Source organism: Egretta garzetta, unplaced genomic scaffold (genome assembly GCF_000687185.1).
Source record: "Egretta garzetta isolate BGI_Z169 unplaced genomic scaffold, ASM68718v1 scaffold75, whole genome shotgun sequence".
NCBI classification, from domain to species: domain Eukaryota; kingdom Metazoa; phylum Chordata; class Aves; order Pelecaniformes; family Ardeidae; genus Egretta; species Egretta garzetta.
Genome location: NW_009259589.1, coordinates 231,184 through 237,359, shown reverse-complemented (window position 1 = coordinate 237,359; position 6,176 = coordinate 231,184). Strand labels below are relative to the sequence as shown.

Here is a 6,176-nt window from a genome sequence, read left to right as displayed (position 1 = left end):
AAGCCTGTGCCAGGATGCGATAGCAGTCTCCTGGGTCCTGTGGCCTTTGAATTGATGCCTTCAGAAGAAGCTCCTTTGATTCTTCAGTTCTGCTATAGAGGTTGCTTCTGAAACTCACTGGCATGTTTACAATCAGCTCCCCAATGATAGTCCTTTAATCTTTCTTACCCTTGCTTTTCTGTCATTCCTTCCCTTTGTGCTGCAGTTTTGGTTTAGTGCCACCTCCCAGATTAGAGGTGGTTTCTTTCAGAAGCTGTCAGAGATTTTTATTGGGGCATGATCTCTTTTCGAAGTCCTGGTACTGCTTCTCTCCAGGCAGTGGTACTTCCTTGAACCCAGACTAACACCACAGTTCCTGCTTTCTAAACACATTGGTCTAATTTCCTGGCCCAGCTCCGCTTCTGCCCACTTTTCCACAACAAAGTTCATAAGCTTTTCCAGCCTTTCTGTAGCTCTACACATCTCTCATGTTGATGGTAGAGCTTGCCTGCTGTACTTAGAGTTGGGAGTTACTCTCTATGTGAAAGTTTATTCTTCATTTTTTGCAGTCTGCTGTGCTAATTTAGGTTGCTTTGAAGTTTGCCTTGCCTCACAGCAATGTGGGATAGGGTTAGCCTTCAGAGTTTGGATTAATGTGAGAAATGATGTCCAGAAGGTAAAATCATTTTACAAATTACCTTCTTAGATATTTTGCACACAACAGACTCTCACCCATCTGGGGTTTAGCTCAGCTCTGGTTGGAGAGTTAAGATTTTAATCTGTTGAAAAGTCCACATACGGACTCTTTCAGAAGGTTGCTCATGGGAAATTAGTGTTAATGACAGGGGGCAGGTGGAAGATTCTTGCAGTGAAGGTTAATGTAATTGTGACCCTTGCTGCTCACCTGTTTTTTGAGGAATGGAATATTTCAGGTTTTTTAAAAGTAGTTTCTCAGGAGGTTGTGAAATATAGCCACTCTAGGATGAGCTGCTCACTTTGGGTTTACATTCTTTATAATGGGTTTGGTGCAGAGATAGGAAAGAACCTCAAGCCTTCATGAAACGTATGCAAAGTCCCTGAGATATCAAGTGTGAACGAGACCTAAGGAACAGGCTAGAAATGTATTTCTGTAGTATTGCAGTAACAGGGTTTGGTGATATGTATGCTTGTAAACACACCGATATCTTGGGGAAGTACTCTGGATGTTGGTTGTGTAGTACATATGCCTAATAGTCAAATACCTCCCAGATGTCCTCCTGTGAGCAGGTCTTAGGAAAGATAAAAATTGAAGCTGATGTGGGAAAAAGGGACAAGAAAGGCTTGGGACAGCAGGGCACAAAGAGAGAGCCTAAAGCAGTAGGTGGATGCAGTTGCAACAGAGGGGTTATTACGAGAGAGCGCTTGGGTACTGTAGGAGGTGTTAAGGCTACTGCCACACTGCTGCTCTTGGGAACCTTCTTGGTGAGTAGGGCATAGATGAAGACTTGGGTATGCTTCCAGGAATGTTCTTCAGCCGTGATTATCAATGAATTACAGTGGGTTTGGGTATCTGCCATTTTGGATTCCAGAAGAGCTGATGGAGGAGACTGATGAGGGAAGGTTAGCTACTTTCTCATCTTGTCTCAAGCTCAAAGCAGAGCCCAACGGTTCCACTCTGTGGCAGCTCTAGTGTGCTGGGAGCAGAGCCTTGAGATTCTCCTCACTCCCTTACTGCTCGCTGGTCAAGGAGAAAGTCCAGATCTTTCCCCTTTACTCACCACCTTGGAGCAACTGGAGGGGACCTGACTTAAGGGACCTTTAAAGGACCCTTCCAACCCAAACCATTCTATGATTAAGGGCTGAAAAAATTTGCCTGGTTGCAGAAGCGTTAGATAAGAGATACAGCTGAAGTCGGTGGGGTCAGACTTAGGAGATCTTGTGAACCCTTCCACTTGTAGGCACTCAGAAGTCTAGTGGGCTGATTCTAGCCACAGGGAAAAAGCTCCAGGTTCACCTTCTCTTCAGGATGGAGTTACACCAACATTTTCTCTGTTGGCAAAGCCAGTCTAAGAAGCTGTATTTGCTGCCTCGTATATACATGAGAGCTGCTGCTGCCTGCTCTCAGACTGTAGCTCCCTACCTTCTCCTTGTGCTGTTGCTGTTGTTTGAAGAGGGACTTTAAAGTGGGTCACTGAAATGATTCCAATTGAAAAGTTTTTCTCTTAACCCAAGTCACCCCGGTGATGTCATTTGCAGAGCTCCCCTTCCACTGAAGAGTGGCATTGGCACAGCGCTGTGGCAGCGGCAGCACGCGAGGCGGAGGGTGAGGGCTGGGGCTGGGTTCGGAGGGTGGGTGCTACTGAGGCTATTGAAGCGCGTGTTCATGTAACCACACGCTGAACGCAGCTTTCCCGGGGGAAGGGTGGGAAAGGCAGGAGGGGTGAGGTCAGAGCAGTGCGTGAGAGCACAGGAAGGAAAGAGGGGATTAGAGTTGTATGGTGGGGGATCTACACCAAGGCTTTGGTCTTGTCCCCACCCAAGCTTCTCCATTTCTGTTCTCCTTCACAAAGCTGTCCCTTGAGATGTTACCTTCACTTGCCTCCCATAAGCCCTGGAAATGAACTTGTTTGTTTGATTACCTCCATGCCAAAAGGGCATCCTGATGCACCTTTCCTGACACACAATGTACCGATATGGTGCTGAAATGAGGCAAACTCAATCCTTCCAGGTATGCGTACACTTTTCATCATCCCAAAGCAGCTTTGTCAACTCACTCCTACTAATCCCTCCATTGTGAGTAGAGTTGTGTTAATAACTCGCAGCAGCTGGAGGGCATGTGAACAAATGCTATAGTTCACGCCTGTAACATAGTGTAAGCGATGCCGTGCTTTCTTAGTTTTCTTCATGACTTCTTACTATAGCACCTTTGTGTTCAAACTGCTTATAGTAACCTGCTTGGGCTCCAGGACAGGAGGTAGGTAAAGCTGCCGTTGTGTTTGTGAGGGTATTTGCAACTCAGCTCTGAGCTTTTCTGGAAAAGATGGGGGATCCAGGGGAGTTTCTCTAGAATCAGTGTCCTTTTCCTTCAGAGCTGGCACGTCTTTCTCCCTAACGCAGGTGTCGGTGAGCCTCGTCTTTGACACTTGAGGGTTCTCTTGCCCTCTGTTGGCTTTTCCAAGGCTCATTTATCTCACTGACATTTTCACTGCTTGCTTTGATGGCTCCTCCAGTGGCCTGCTCCTCATTCTGAAAATCGATCAGGGTTTGGCTTCTAGTTCCATGTCTCTTCTGCTGGCTGAACTTCAGTGGATTTTTGGGTTAAATCTCTGCAGTGATGACCTGTAAATTTCCTATGAAAAGACATAAATATAAAAACCCAACTGACCCTTTTGTATTGCCTCCAGGTGGTGATGAAGGAAAACTGGGAGTTTGAGCTTATAACTAACACAGTCTTTACTAATGAAGTATATAAACTAACAAGTGAGGAAAGAATTTGGCAGAGCAGGAGAGACGTGTGCGTCCCTCTGGCTCAGGTTATAGCACCAGTTAAAGTAGCAGCAGCCAGATCAAACCAGAATATGCTAAGCCTCCCTAAGCACCAGTTACCCTAAAGATGTATTCTTTAATTATTCTGTTATATCTTTCCTCAAAGCCTTTAGTTCCAAAATTGCGTAAAGGCAGACTTTGTGGTTTTTTTCCCCTGACAAATCCCTAAAGCGCTTTGATAAGAGGAAGCAGCAATTGCTACAATGCATAGATGTGTTTTCAGTGCTATATTGTTCAAGAAGATCTGTGTGAATCCTGGGTTTCGTGTAAATGAACTCAACCTCTGAGCATCTGTGTCAAGAAGAGGTACCTCTGGCTGCAGCTCCCAGCTTAGGGCTTTAGGGAAAGTCTGTCTGGTGTGGAGAGTCCGTGACCCTCCTTCCTACCACCCTGGTAGCAAACTGGAACCTGGACTATGTCCAATGTGTTCAGTCCTTGAGCTCTTCTGGTAAAGAAATACAGCTTTGACATCCTGTGTAAACAAACAAAAAGGTGTTTGCATACTTCTTTGTGGAGAAACAATTGAGCTGTAACTGATGCTGCCTGCACGGTGTGTTTCTTCAGCCAGAAACTTGCCTGGAGCCAGGAGTGAGTTTGCAGGTTTCCCATGCTCAGGCACTGTCAGCCAGTGCTGGCTGTGAAGGAGCCCAGCTATGCTGGTGCCAAGTGTCCAAACTTCTGGTCAGGATGTGAAGTCAGGTGCCTGACATCCCTGCCCAATGCTGCCCTTCCACAGTGCCATTAGGGTGGCCCTGCAATCTTCTCACTGTCCCACAGTGTGATTGCCAAAGCTGGTGAGACCAAGCCAGCTCACCTTTCTGCCTGTCTTGATCAAAACAGTCCTGGCTGCCCAGACTTGATGTACGTGCCTGATGTGCAGAACCCAGGCAAAGTCCAAGACTCACCATATCTTCATCATGTGCACCTGAAGATAGCAATCTGCACCTGAGCACTGTCTTCTGAGTGTGTGACAGAAGCTTGCAGCTTTGCAAGGAGAGTGGGCAGAGGACTTTGAAAGACGTTTAAGAAAAAGCTGCTAGAAGATCAAATATTAGACCTTAGTGTCAAAAAGATACTAATGAAAAGTCTTACCTGTGGACTTAAGGAAAAAGGAGGACACATCTGAATATGTCAAGACCACCAGGGTATAAGAGTGGTTCAGACATGAAGCTGGGCAAAGGTGATTAACCTATCAGTTATGATGAGTGAAGGCAGAACCATTCTGTTAAGTATTTGTTTCATTTATTTGGGTGAAGATAGAATGATGTTGTCCCATTGTACAGCAACAATTAAGTACTTTCTCTATTTTATTAGTAACTGTGAGAATGTTAAATGACAATTATATATCTTTTTAAATCAGTAAGCACTAAAGAGTATTTAAAGAGTTAAATGAAGAGTTCTTTTTGTTATTACTGTTTGCTTTGTAACCCTTCTTGGAATGTTGGATAGACCAGCAAATGTTGTGCCATTCCTGGAGAAGTATGAGAAATGACAAAGAGGTGGCTGTAAGTTGATCAGCTCCGTTTTGCAGGAAAAATCCTGGAAAGTTAGACCTGGAACAGAGCTAGGATGGCAGCATAATTGATGTCAGTTATCTTGGATTTTGTGGAAATGAAACCTTGTCCTGTAGATGAAGGTGGGGTTTTTTAGATGAACTAGAAGGTTGACTGATAAAGGTAATCTTTTTAAGATAGGCATTAGTTATTTGTCTCAGTCCATTATATGCTGATTCCACATAACACTGTTGTAGACATGTCCTTTTAGGAGTGGGATATGTCACACAGCTTTAAAAAGTTACTGTCAGGGTTGAGAATTAATCCCTTAGTGACACTTCTAGTGTAATCCTGCCAGCAGGTGTTCACAGTGGTTAAAACCAATCTGTAGGAAATGTAAAATTACACTAGGAAAATTTGCTAGAGCCAAAGACTGGGGAAGTATGGAGTAGCAGGACTGGGTCAGTCCAGACCTTTTCACAGGGCCCTTTCCTGAGGAATCCTTTACTGGAGCCAAATCAAAAGTCAGGCATCTCAGAGGTGACAACAGATCGTGCTTACAAGACGAGGATTATTTTCTGCAAACCAATGACTATAAAAAGAACATTGGAATGATATACATAAAACCTCTGTGTAAAAGGGGCCCTGCTTTGAGAAGCATTAGCTCCGCATGCTGGTCTTCCAGAGTCAGTGCTTCGGAGATTTGGGGAGAAGTTGAAAACGGTTCAGAGAGATAACTGCAAATGTGACTCAAGATCTAGGAGAGCTGCCATACTGTAAGAGATGTAATGAGCTTGCTCTGGTTCGTACGGTCAAGAGAAAATTAAGAATGGGCTTTGATCAGTCTACAAGTGCGGTGTGGGCGCAGGGCCATGAAGAGAGGCTGATGGAACAGCTTTGGCTGGTGGAACTGGTTCTTTTATCTCGTGTGTAGTGGCTCATGCTCACCAGTCTGACCCATGACTGATTATCCACCTAGAAGCAGATGTTTACACACGGTGGTTTGTCAGTAAGTGGATCACATGCAGATGTGGAAGGGACTGCTGACAGTAGATGGTGCTTTAATTTAGCAGAAAAGGGAAGAATGCAATTAAGTGGTTTGAGGCTGAAATAAATATATCTTTATTCAAAATTGGTAGGAGCTAGCATCCTAACCGTACGCGGGAAAGGGATAGTGGG

At 44.8% G+C, this 6,176-nt stretch overlaps 1 protein-coding gene across 6 annotated transcripts in view; it reads left to right on the top strand.

The window, feature by feature from the left end:
• ST3GAL3 (ST3 beta-galactoside alpha-2,3-sialyltransferase 3) overlaps positions 1–6,176 on the top strand; it is a 201,089-nt gene that overhangs the window by 143,476 nt on the left and 51,437 nt on the right. The gene's annotated exons all lie outside the window — the stretch shown is intronic.